The 13,903-nt window shown below is 44.2% G+C and overlaps 1 protein-coding gene across 2 annotated transcripts in view; it reads right to left on the reverse strand.

The window, feature by feature from the left end:
- RHBDF2 (rhomboid 5 homolog 2) overlaps positions 1 to 13,903 on the reverse strand; it is a 47,931-nt gene extending 34,028 nt beyond the window's left edge. The window contains exon 1 of one of the 2 annotated variants that reach the window (XM_081897537.1): positions 13,885 to 13,903. The gene's annotated coding sequence lies outside the window, so the exon portion shown is untranslated. Of the gene's footprint in view, positions 1 to 4,326; positions 4,346 to 13,884 lie in introns of those variants that run through there. The other variant, XM_081897536.1, reaches the window with a different exon arrangement.

The raw sequence follows: 13,903 nt of genomic DNA on the forward strand, positions 1-13,903 counted from the left end.
AGGTTGCCTACCCCGGTATACAGCAAAGGCCCAGTTCTCCCCCCACCTCACCCTTTCTCTCTATAATGCAACAGGGACATGGCTAAAACCATTCTTCCTGACATCTAGTTCTGTTCCGTTTTTGTCTGGAGAGGTGGCTTTTTAAAATGGTGGAACATACTACCGCATGAGCCCCTTTCCATAGCCTGAAGTGGTACAGCCCAGATGCAGGTTTGTCACAGTTTTATCACTGGCATCAACTTCCCAGTTTTTGTTCTAATTACCAGCTTTATTCCTCCCTGTCCAACAGCATTCAGGGTTGCAGCGACATGCCACAGCTAGCAGCCACTTCCCACCCTTCTCAAATATATTCTGTCAAGCAGGTGCCAAGCCAAGAATTGAATCAGCTCCAAAAACAATAACAGGACAAGGGCCAATGCTAGGAATGGGAAGCAGGCAAATTCTAAAGAAAAATCCTACCTACCCTCCTAGCCTCGCCCCAAGGAATACATGGGGAATCCCTGCCTACTGGAGAAGTTTCATTCAACAAGTCCCAACACAGCTCTCTCCGAAGCCTACCCAGGCAGCACCTGTTTGCACTGTTCGGTAGCCAGAAGGCTTAAGGGCAATTACAGGGTGACATTCCTTACTCATGCTGGCCCAAGGACAAGGATGTTTCAGAGCATCACATTACCAGAAGCAGCGAAGAGAGAGTATATTATTTTGAGCTGGAAACACATAATAAGAGGGAACAAAACCAAGACACAAACCAACAATTCTAGGAAACAGGCCGGGTGTCACCTTGATTCCCAGTGAAAGCTGCTGTTGAACAGAGCCCACTTAAATTATGGAGCTAAATTAGCTGGTAGATTTACATTACACCTGTGTGCATGTGCAATAAAAATATTACACATATGTACTCAGTGAAGCCAAAGGGCCATACAGTGCAAGAGACTTAAGTCTCAAACATGTCTGGGCAAAACTCAAAGTGTGTATACAAGTACGACGAGCCCCACCCTCACAAATGCAGTAACAGGCAATGAAATAAATTAGCAGAACAGAGATAGGATGATTATCATGAGTTACTGCCATTGTGAATAATCTCTGTGCTTGTATACATTTGGGCTTTATGCAGATGTGGCACAATGTTATTGAAGGATTTAAAAGAAGAAGCCCAGGACCTTGACATTTGATACTATTGTTTTTAAATAAATAAAAACTGAACAAGGCGAACCCTCCGGAATTAAAACAAAGACTGTGCTGCTGCAAACCTGACGGTGATCACAAAATTTCACTGTGTAATTAAATGAAAGTTTTTGTTTTCAATATCCTCCTCCATTTTTTGGTACAGTACTCCAACTGCACTTTCCAATGGAGTACTGTACCAGGGCAGAGCAGGGGTGGGTGTGGGTGTGCGGGGGGTGGGGTAGGAACACTCTCTTGATTTCCAGCATAAAGAAAAAATAGAGATAGGAATTAGTGACTTCCTTGTCTTGTAAAAAGGGACAGCACAAACTAGGGGGGACAGCATTTCTTTCTCTGATATCCAAACGACAAAATATGTACCATATTAAAATACACACAGCAGGTGGCATTTAGCAAAGCTCCTTTAAACAGGAAGAGGTGACCAAGTAAAAATAATAAATATCATATATTCCTCATTTGGTTAGTACTAGAAAGCCTTGCCCTTCAAAACTCCCAAGAGAAATGCCAGACACTGAAGTAACTTTTGGGCTGGGTGATTCACAACTCCCTCACAACAGACCTCTAAGCAGCCTTGCCCCAACAAGATACTGTGCTTAACTCCCTAAAGCAGCCCAAGACATCAAGGCTAAAGCACAGGTTGCCACTATCCAATACTGGGCCCTCTGCCCAGGAGAGACGTGTGGCTCAGGCGCACTGCAGGCCCCATGGTGAGTGCCACCCAGCATTTTGTCACACACACCCCTAGTGGTGATACCCGGGGCGGCCCACACCTACTGCACCCGCTTCCTCCGCCACTGCCTCTGCCCAGACCACTTAACTTGGATCTCCTTTATCTTCTTACCTCAATATCTTCCTCCAAACTCTGCTTTTCAAGAATATGTTCCTTGATCAGATACAGTTTCTACAGTGAAGATCTCCACCCGTTTCCTTACAAAACGGAATCCTGATACGAAATGGCTCAGATTTATGTTTTCAAAGTGTGATAGGGAAGCATAAGGGTTAAAACGCATGAAAATAAGGCCAGAAAAAACAACAACCCTGGTTTTGCATGACTAGGGACTTTCCTTGAGAGATTGATTGCTTTATTTTGATGGAGTACACCTGGTAAGTTTCGGTGCACTTTAAGAAAAGCAGTTTCTAAAATCCTCTGGGGGAAAGGACACTGGGTGACAGCCAACTTTAGTTGTACTCCGAGTCGCAGCGCTGAAATTAATGGACATGACTTAGGTCCACTAGTTTTAATGCATTTACAACCCACTGCAACCAAAACGAGCAGCTAGCATCAATAACTTGGGGGAAAGCTTTAAGACACTTTTGACAACTTATTTGGAACATATCTGAATACCTCTTTTATTTCCAAGCCCAATAGTGAAGTGGCTATTGTCTAGGCCCAATCACCAGGAGGTCTAAGTTTGCATATGAAACCAACACCTGAGAGTCACAAAAACCAAGTTCTGTAACAGTTGTTTGCAGCCAAGTGGAACATGCACGATCTAATCTGCTTTTTCTTATGCACATAAAAATGAAGTTCAAAACTGGCTGCCACCTGTGGGACACATCACAGAGCTGTGCCGCAGAATAAAAATAATAACAACACGGCTTTTAGAAATTTGTTAGCAACAGAATATTCAGACCTCAACCTAGAAGTCTCTCTAATGAGCTACGAAACTGTGAGGAAGTGAGTACACTATGAACCAGAAGACAGAAGTGAGGGAGGCTAGACTAGCAGAGATGAAGGTGAGTTTCACAGGTAAGTTTTCAGCTAACCAATTTACACCAGGTATCTAATAATCCAGACACCATAGAAACAATAAAAATATATCAAATCAAATCAGTCATTGTTTTAGAACCAGCTGCACAGAGTTGAATGTAGGGTCTCAAAATAAACTGTATGATCCCAGCAGACTCCAACTGGAGAGACTAGGATCCCAGTGGCCCAATAAAACAAGATAAAGAAGTTCAGCTTACTATTGCTGTCAAAACTTGATGTTATGATGGAGACCAGTGCCACTTGCCAACAGAGGCAATAAATTTTAATCCTAGCTTGCTACTCCTGGTGCCCAAAAATAATAATAGTAATAATAAAATTCTGCCTGTCTTGTCAGTTTTAAATGGATGGCCATGCCTGCTCATTGCTGGTGCTGAGGTCCAAATGCTGGCGCTCCCATCTGGCACCAGGGGACTGAAGACTTGTTTGAACACATTGAGGCAAGTTGTATTGTCCCCCTTCAGCAAAAGACATTCTTTCTTTGACAACTGGCAGGCTGCAAAACCATCTCCACAAAGAGGAAGAGCCAAGTTTATTTTTTTTAACTCAGTGTATGTTTTGCATACAACCGACCCTTGCCTCAGTTTGCTTGCATGAATGTATGAATGTATGACAAATCCTGGAAAAGAGTTCACACTTTTTTAATGTAACCAAATGAGAATGCCTCATTGTGGCTTCTCAGTATATATTCTTTCTAGCTTCTAAAACTAAAAAGAAAAAAAACCACTGAACTTAAAAGCCCAAATGAAAAAGTAGGCAAGGTAATAAAGATATCCTTCAGAAAATAAGGTTTTTGGCGAGGACTTCGAGGAAAGAACTGGGTTTTACACATTCAGGGTTTAAACTGGAATATTTGGAACAAAGATTTCACTTGAACCGCATTAACCATGGGAAACTTGTACTGAAGAAGGTAGGATTCCTTCCAGGACTGCCATCCCAAGTGTTGAAAATGAGGCAGAATTGTCACACGTTATTGAAAAGCTGTTAGCATTTTGCTACCTGGAGTGGAGCAGCAAAAGTGTCCCTTCCCTGAAAGCCAAGGTATGCATTATCTGAAACCAAGCCAAGTTATTTTAGTACCCCAGACAGAAAATCCCACAAGTGTCTCTCCCCTGCCCTGACAGTAAAAACACAACATCATAACAAGCTAGCCAACCATTTACTACTGCCTTTTCATGGCACCCAAAATCAGCCGCCTGAAGCGGCCACCTTCCTCTGTCTAATGCCCCATCAAAGCTCCTTCCCTCCCCAACATAGGTCATCGTAAAGCACAGTTAAATACAGTCAGCACAAAGAACTGACCTTTAAAAAAAAAATGTCACTGACAACAGCTATTTCTGGAAGAATGAAATGTAGGAAGTGAACTCACATACATTCATCACTGTTGTGCAATACGCCCGCAGCTGGTTTCAAAGAACTGCTTCTTGCCCAGTCTCCTTTGCTATCAAGCGTCTCCTTGTCACCCAGGCGTCATCACCAAGGTCCTATTCCCGATGATAACAGACTATCTGGGCGGCAGCAAGGCAGGCTCATTAAAGAAGGCTTTCAAATGCATATAGAGGTTTCTTCTTTTTATTCCAGGAAAGGGGGTGGGGGGTGGAACCCATTCATTTGCAAGTTTCAGTGTGGTTAAATTTGTGGTAGTGATGTCAGTGCTAGTGTTTCAACACACTCCTCCCAAGACCGTGTATGTACACATTTCTGGACACAGCAGACCTCCACAGCCAGCTTTCCCCATCATCTTACTGCTACTGCCTTGTGCTGTCAAACACTGGAGTTGCGAGGAAAATATTTCATGGGGACAGCCAAACTGTGATTTGTGGACCAGAGTGAGCTCCCAAATGCATTGGGCAAATAAAGGTATGGTTTAGCAATGCCTTTTAAGGCCCCCCGTGGAGTATAATCAGCAATGAAAGGATTTTCTACCAGGAATAAGTATAATTAATTTGAATGCTAATATATGCTGCTGGGCTTCAGATAAATGTTTCTCCAGCCAGTATGGTCAATGGGCAAGGAAGATGCGAGTTCTGGCAGCAAAATATCTTTGGGCAGCGGTGAATGAATGCCAAAATTAAAGAATTAAAAGGGAAACGCTACAGAGCAGTAAAACATACTAGGGCCAACCGGGTGGTTTAGAAAACACCCCGGTGGGCAGGAAATATCCAGTAAGAGAGAAAAGCTTCCTACCACAGTGTCACAAAAGATATTGGCAAGACTGAGTGACATAAGCCAGTCTTTCTGGGCTCATGGAAAGGCCAACAAGGAGGAATGGTGGAGAGAACACCAGTTTCCAAGCAGACCTGCCTGTTCTCCATGGACTGAAGCAAGAAGCAGAATTCCATAAACTATTCCATGGCAAGCACAAGAATATGCCATGCCTGCATTGATGGCAGTGGCTCAAAGACTGCCAGCCATGACAATTCCATTGTTGCCCCAGTCTGCAGTGCAGCCACACTCCCGTTTTAAGAGGACCATTTCTTAACTTCAGGAGGAAGAGAGAAATCACCTACAAGAGGGGTGGGTTCTGAAAAATAGGAAAACTTTTAATCATGTATTAAATTGCTCAGCACGTTTCAGAGGAACCTTCCTCAGACACACAAGAATTCAGTTTGTTGGTATTCTGGTGAGGCAAAATTGCTCAGCTAATTGAATTCTTATGCCCCCAATGAAGATTTGCACTGAAACATTAAGGTTCTCTGTATTATTTTTCAGTGCCATTTTGAGGCTTGCCACCCCCAGCTCTTATTAAAGAACATTACACCCAAAAATTTGTAATGGGGCCACAGTGAACTCAAATCCAATACTCCCAAGACAGGGATGGTTTTATGCTTCTGAAGAGAATCTTGTGACAATGTCAAGGTCTCACTAATTCCTCCTCATCAGCAGGTAATTATCGGTATATGTTACACACACACAGTTTTAACTCGTATCAACATTTAATTGTTTTAAAATGATTTTCCTCTCTGTTTTCAGCTGTTCCTATTTTTATCTGTAATCCGCCTTGAGTCCCTGTTAGGGAAATATAAATATCTAATAATGTTAATGTTAATGCCCTACTAGAATGCTGTCTGTTCCAAAATGCAGCTGGCAGCAACATGTTTGCTTAGCCACTACCATCGCCTCGCCCCCTGCTTCTGCTTCCTGCGAAAACAAGACACAGCAGGAAATAGCCAAGAGATAGGATGAGAAAGATGACAGAGACGTGGGAGTGGGAAGAAAGAGGTCTGAAACAACCCAGGCAAGGCCCTAACGGAAGCAAGAGGCAGCAAGAGGGAACCACACCAGGACAGAAGCTCCATCAAAGTAATGGACTCTTTGATGGAATCCCAAACAGCAAGCACTAAATAGAGACCATCCAGCACTGAGGTGGGGAACCTTTCTCAGACTAAGGACCACATTGTGGTGGTGAAGGCATATGCCAGTGATTTATAGGCTTTGGCTGCTGACCATCTTGGCTGTGAGTCCTGGAAGACTTTGCAGGCCTTTTCCCACTGGCCTTGGAGGGTAGGGCCCTGACTGACTGTAGCTACAACAGCTGAAGCTGGGGTGCTGTTTGGGGTTTTTTTGGGGGGGGGTCAGGGCACAGGAGATTATTGCTGTTGTCTTTTTGTATCTTTATTTTAGACCTTGTTTTGATTCATGTGGAAATTGTTCAGTTTGGTTGTGTATATTTAAAAGTTTAATTTATTGTTTACAGCTACTTTCGTTACGTTGTGGTCACGTATTTGTTTCATCTTGTAAGCTGCCTTGAGCATGGTTTGAACTGTGGAAAGGCAGCATGCAAATAAAAATTATGGATGTGGGGCCAGAGGCAGAAGAGGTCAGAGCTATAAATGCGAGCTTTACCTGTGCACTCAGTGGGGTAGTGCCTTAACACACACACTCTCATAGCCCTCCATCCTCCACCCAGGAAAGCAAACAGCTTTCTCAGATTCCAAGGACCCATTCTAGCCAAGGAGAGTGAAAAGAAGGGCTGGAGAGGGGGCATGGCTCAGAGGGGTTTATCACTTGACTCCTAAGAGCCACAGAGAGAGGCCTGGAGGAAAGCAATTGCCCTCTTTACCTGAGGCTCCCCATTGCTGATAAGAACCATAAAATTGTAGCGTTGGAAGGGACCACCAAAGTCATCTAATCCAAATTCCTGCAATACAGGAATCTTTTGCCCAATGTGAGGCTTGAACTCACAACCCTGAGGTTAAGAGTTTCATGCTCTACTGACTGAGCTATCCAGCAGCTGCAGAACAAAAACCATCTTTTCTCCCTGGGCTCCAACTATTTGTAACCTGGAAGGTTATACCAGCCTACCTACTAACATTTAATGCGGGGTTGGGGAGAGAAGAAGCTCACGTCTTTGCTTCACATTAAGAAAAGGAACAGATCATGGAGGTGGTGAGTGAATCAGCCGAGGAAGAAATTTTAATGAGGCCCAGTGGTGTGCGATACAAGGAAATGTTTTCATGGGAATCTGCTGCCCCGCCAGAATATTTTCACAAGTCTTCTCTTACTGGACAGGCAGCACATTTTCAAGTTCAGACATACCTGCCTGTTTCCAATGTCAATTCTCAAGTTATTATCAAAGGGTCAAGTTCAAAATAATAAAAAAGACTAGTAAAGCTACAGGATACAATGAAAAATTGATACAGTTAACTGAAGTTCTAGATAAAAAATACACAACACCAGTGTTTTCTTCTTGCTGCAGCATCAAACATCTTGGCACAAAGATCACTGGAAATGGTTTCTGCAGAATGATTTGTGCCACCAACAGCTGAAGCATGCAATCTAGCACGATGGCCATTAGCTATGATGGCTCTGCTGTGCTTTCACAACCAGAGGCAATAATGCTTCTGCATTCCAATTGCTGGAAACCGCCAGAAGGGAGACTGCTCTTGTTCTTGAATCCTGCTTGCAGGTTTCTCACGGGCATCTAACTGGCCACTGTGAAAACAGGATGCTGGACTAGGTGTGGCCTGATCCAACAGGCTCTTATGATGTTCTAAACGAGGAGGTCCATCAGCAGATGGAGTTCAATAACACCAGATGGAGTTCCATAACTCCTGGAGGGCACCACGTTGGCTACCCCTGCTCTACCAGCATTCCTGTGGTGATTAGGGGCGAGAAACTCACTGGAGGAGCTCACGTCTTATGACTGCAGCAGGGCTAAGCTGCTCCTCACAGCTTATGCTCAATATCCGCCTGTTCTGCACTCTGACTACAAAACTAGGCAGTTGCAGAGTGCGGTGCATATGTGTCAAGAGACCTTAGCAAGGCATTTGCTTTTTAAATGTCCCGTCATAACCTACAGTGCAAAGAAGTCAGGAAGAATGACATCACTACTAACCCCAGCCTAGGCAGAAAAGGGAAGTAGGGGGCTGCCTGTGCAGACACAAAACCAAGTGTGTTTGCGTTAGCAAGATGACCCAAGTTTGAGCCATGTGAATTCCCACCAGCGTTGGCTGCAGCAGGTGACCCTTCCTTAGGGCAGCCTCATGCTAAGAGGTGGTTTGCTGCACAGCAAGCAGTTTCACCCCCTACAGCCCAGTCAGGCTGGGAAATGCAGAAGTCAGAGTGCTCGGTCTTAGGACATCAAAGTCTTACCAGGAAACTGCCTTCCTCTTCTCACTGTTAAGGGTGGTGCAGGGAAGAAGAAAAAACAGGTCACAACTAGTATGAGAAGCATTGCAAGATGACCACTCTCCACTTTCTGAGCTAAGTGTAAGAAAGATGCAGCATACAGTATTTGTAATGTAACCAGAGAAATTACTACATGGAGGATAAGGGGAGGGGGAGAGAGAACATTTTGAAACCTTGTGCTCCGAATAATGCACACACTAATTTAATCTGAAATCAGTATATCACCATTGGTAAAAACAAAATCCTGCAGCCTTTTTACACAAGGAAATGGAAAGAGCAGCAGTATCTGTTGCAACGTTGGGAAATCATGGTCCTCCAGATGTTGTACTACAACTCCCATCATCCCTGACCCTTGGAGTCTAATACCTGCAAGGCCACAGGTTCCCCATCTGTGATCTAGGTTACATTGATACCATACATTTAAATCACATGGTTTCTTCCAAAGAATTTTAGGAACTGTAGTTTGTTGAGGGTGCTCTGGTAGGGATGAATTACACTTCCCAAAATTCTTTAGAGGAAGCCATGTGCTTTCAAACTACCTTAAATTTGCTTTAAACTTGACCCTAATCGAACTAAGAAGAATGCAGACATCAAATATAAAATTTGACCAGAGTTTCATAGTATTCTAAACAATCCCAAAGTACCTTTCTATTTGGGAGAGGAAAGAAAAAGCTTCACCATAAAAATTGACCAGAATCTAGATTAGACTCTGCCATCAATTCATCACATATAAAAATAGTTTAGACAAAAATAGCACTCACGCCCTGTGTTTCGTGGTGACATGTTGGTTCCATTTAACGACATTTTCTAGGACAGAAGAATTCCATACACATTCAGCAGCCACGTTGGAATTAACATACACATGCTCAACAGAATGACATAGCTAAAAACACAGCAATTTTCTACCCCACCCCAAAGCAGGACAGGGCAGTATCATTCCACATCAGTTCCCAGGATACAACTGATAAAACAACTATTAACCTCATAGTTCTTTTTCCTTTCCTTTAGTTTGCATTTTGTTCCACATATATTCATAGGATGGGGAAGTTCTCCCCATTGCTTCCTCACAGCAGAAAAACCTCTGGGAGAGTTCCATGCGCATATATATATATATATATATATATATATATATATATATATGATAAGGGAGGGAGGTTTCACAGAAAATTAATTTAAAATCAGTGTTAGGGGTCTGGCATATTTTTAGATTTCTAAAAGAAGATACACACACAACACTCATGAAAGAGAGGGGAATGAAAGCTCCCTCTGCACCTATGTACAATTTTGACTATGTTATGGCCTCAGACTGGCCAAGAGCTCCTCTTTTAAAAATGAACACACATAACTCTAGAAGGGCTTTCAGCAAATGTATCTTTGTGAGCTACAAGAGCAATTCCTCTTTATAAATCCCCATCACTTCTCATTGAAACATGCACCCTTTGTAATGAATGAATTCATGTTCCATTAAAATTTCCTACAAGGAGATCAATCTCAACATATGGGGGTGAGGCGTAAAAGCACGTACACGAAAGTTCAAACACTGTGCAAGACATCCCTTCGTCATGCAACTCGGGCAACACAGAGATTCTTCTGCACTGGGCATTAATCCCTGAAGAGCATCCCTGGGCTGAAGGCAAAGCTACTAACAGTGCGTTTGTGTCACGTCCCAGGGAACAGTCTCCCTTCAAGTTCACCATCCACCCTACTACCACTGATATGTATTGGTACAGCCAGAACATGATATGCTGTGATAATCCCTTTGCCTTATCCAGCAGGAGCTCGAAGTCGAGTCAGAAACATCAGATCATGGTTGAGGAACATCTCACCTGCTCTTTTACACAGAGAGCACCACCTTTCCTTTTGTCAAGAAGCCTAGCTCCTCAATCTTACATGATGTAGACAACTCACTAGGCCGCAAAGAGACAAAATAAAACTGGCCATACTTACTTTTATGACTTCTTGGCACAGCGTGCCACTTGTCAGAATCTACATTTCCTTCCATCCCAACGCAACAAGTGACCACTTTTATTTTTTAATTACGTTTATATCCCACTTTCCCTCCAAGGAGCTCAAGATGGCACCAATGGTTCTCCTTCTCCCCCTTCTTGTTTTCCTCACAACCACCCAATGAGTTACCTGAGGCTAAGGAGCAAGGCCCAAGGTCATCCAGTGAGCTTTGTGGCCAAGCAGAGATTTGGACCCAGTCTCCCTAGCCCAACACTCGAACCACTATTTCCCAAAATTCTAGTCCTCCAGAAGAAGTGAATGAGCTTCAGAAAGGCTGCTCAGAACATTCTGGGGTGTCACACTGGAGCTGGGGGAGGGAGGTGGGGTTGGAGAAAGAGGTAGGGGGCGAAGGAGCCTGTGTGGCAAGCTTTAACCATTACAGAAAAAGAGAGTGGGTGCAGAGAAAAACGGGTCTGATAACGCTATTCTTCAAAGGGCATATTTTCCATGAAAACTGCACAACTTCATACAGTATAGCAGCTTTCACTTCCTGCCCAGATTTAAAAAGCAGGCTGTTCCAGCAGAGGCAAGCAAATCAGAGCTGGTCAGATTTACAGATAGCACATGACAATGCTTAGCCCAGAGCTAATGAAATAAGGTCACACTCATGTCAGAGCCAATATAATAAGGTCGCACTCATGCCAGCCTATGAATTACAGAGATAATCTCAAATAATCCCCCAGCACCAACAACCGCATAATAAACAAAATGTGTTTGACAAGAGCTCAGCTGCCAACTGCCAGAGGCAGTACAGGAACATAGGGGTCCTCCAGATATCCTTTTTATTGTGCATTTGTGATGGTTTGTGGTCTTGACAGTATCAGGGAGGTTAGACGCAATCCCACTTCCAATACTGTTTGCACCTGCAAATGCTTTGGGGCGGACATACTGCTTTTGTTTCCAATCAGTGCACATCCCAACAATTTCAACACAATCCCACAGCTCAACCTACACTTGCCACACCGGTGCAAAGCTGGCCAAAGTGCTGGAGCATTAAAAACAGTCCCAGCAGTGACCTATTTAACTCCCTCAAAGGGGCACCCAAACCACCAACTTTGAAGAGCCCAATCAGATTGCAGACATAGGCAGTTGCCTTATACCAAACCAGACCGGCAATCTGTCTAGTTTGGGGTTTCCCAAACTTGGGTCTCCAGCTGTTTTTGAACTACAGTTCTCATAATCCCTGACCAGTGAGTCCTGCTAGCTAGGGATAGTGGGAGTTGTAGACCAACAACAGCTGGAGACCCAAGTTTGGGAAACCCTGATTTAGCTCAATACTGTCTACACTGACTGGCAATGGCTCCAATCATGACTGGAAATGCCAGGGACCTTTTGGATGGAAAGGGCAGGTGCTCTACCCACCAAGTTACTGGCCTCCATCATGGGCGCTTTTCTCTAGTGGATTAGGGTCGGCTCTGCAGCCAACTTTTACTTTTCTACATATCCAATAAGGAAGAGGAGCAAGGCCAGTCCCTTTGGCCTCCGGCTGCACCTGAACTCCAGCCACAACAGCAGAAATCTAATATGTCAAAAGTATCCAATATCACACTTGTTCCCGGGCCACCTGCCAATGCTTCTGGTTTGACAATTATGTTTCCCTCGCACAACATGTGTTCTTCCCTATTCTTGCTGCGTGTCTCAGAACGGGACGGAATCAATAAAATTCAATGACTGGAGAAACACTTGTTGCTGTTGTTTACAGCGCAGTTCTATATACAAAAACTGAGAAGTCAATCCTATTGATTTCTATGGGTCTTACTCCCAGCTAAGCATGCACAGGACTGCCATCTTAAAACTGGCATGTTCTCTTAAACCAGTACAGTACAAAAACCAGACAATGACCCAAGGCTCTCTTTGTCCCGCTCTTTGCAACGAAGAAGAAGCTGGTAGGCTTCAAGGCACACAACCATTCATACCACAGCTCACACTGTGAGAAGATCTGTGCTGACCAGCTGCTCAGCAGCTGCATTCTCAGAAGTCGGGCCATGTCTGCAGCCAGAACTTTTGTGGCTTGGGCACACATACATACTTCTTTGGGGGTGGGGTCACCGAGTACTTCTTCATGGAGTTTAACTATGGAACTCGCTACCGCAAAGGCTGTGGTGGCCGCTGACTTGTATGGCTTTAAAAAAGGATTCAACAAAGACCATCAGCAGCTGCTAGCCAGGATGGCTGTGGTCTACCTAAACCATTGGAGCTCTTTGAATACCAGTTTCTGGGAACTGCAGGTGGGGAGTGCTGCTGTGCTTAAGTCCTGGTTGCATGCACACCACAGACACCTGGTCCATAGCTGTCAACTTTTCCCTTTTCTTGCGAGGAATCCTATTCGGAATAAGGGCCTGGTCTGCCCCCGTGAGAACAGGATGCTGGACTAGATGGGCCATTCACCTAATCCAGAAGGGTTCTTATTATGCTCTTATGGACATACTGGGGGGGGGGTGAACCCATGCAAAACAGCCGGAACTTTTCTAAGGATAGATTAACAGGTTTATATATTTGAAAAAGTTGATTGTACTGAATATTAATACAGTGGTACCTCGGGTTACAGGTGCTTCAGGTTACAGACTCTGCTAACCCAGAAATAGTACCTCAGGTTAAGAACTTTGCTTCAGGATGAGAACAGAAATTGTGCGACGGTGGCACAGGAGGCCCCATTAACTAAAGTTGTACTTCAGGTTGAGAATGGACCTCCGGAACGAATTAAGTTCTTAACCCGAGGTACCATTGTACAGTCAAATCTCGGTTGTCAAAAGTAATCCGTTCTGGAAGACCGTTCGACTTCCGAAACGTTCGACAACTGAAGCGCGGCTTCCGATTGGTTGCAAGAGCTTCCTGCACTCAAGCAGAAGCCGCGTCAGATGTTTGGGTTCTGAAAAACGTTCGGAAACTGGAGCATTTACTTCCAGGTTTTCGGCATTCAGGAGCCAAAACATACAGTAACAGAGGGGTTCGGGAACCGAGGTTTAACTGTAAGATAAAAATATCACATGTTACCCACTGGCTGGAAGACCGGGGGGGGGGGGAGCAGGGAGAGATGTAGGATATCGACTACCACTTTTCCTTCTATTGCCACACAAGTACACAGGCTGAATGCTTGCATTTCAATCCCTCAAAGTTCAAGAAAGGACCCTGAAATCTTCCTGAGGGGGCCAAGTCCCCACAAATCCCTCTGGAGTACAGTATTAGTTCTAAGTTGTTATAAACGCAGAACAAGACCCCGCATATCAACCATTAAAGATGGAGGTGTTCTAAACTTTCCTAATAACAAAGCCTGCAGTCCAAAGATTACTTGCCTGGGAATAAGTCCCATTG

This window comes from Podarcis melisellensis (genome assembly GCF_964234715.1).
Source record: "Podarcis melisellensis genome assembly, chromosome: 2".
Lineage (NCBI taxonomy): Eukaryota > Metazoa > Chordata > Lepidosauria > Squamata > Lacertidae > Podarcis > Podarcis melisellensis.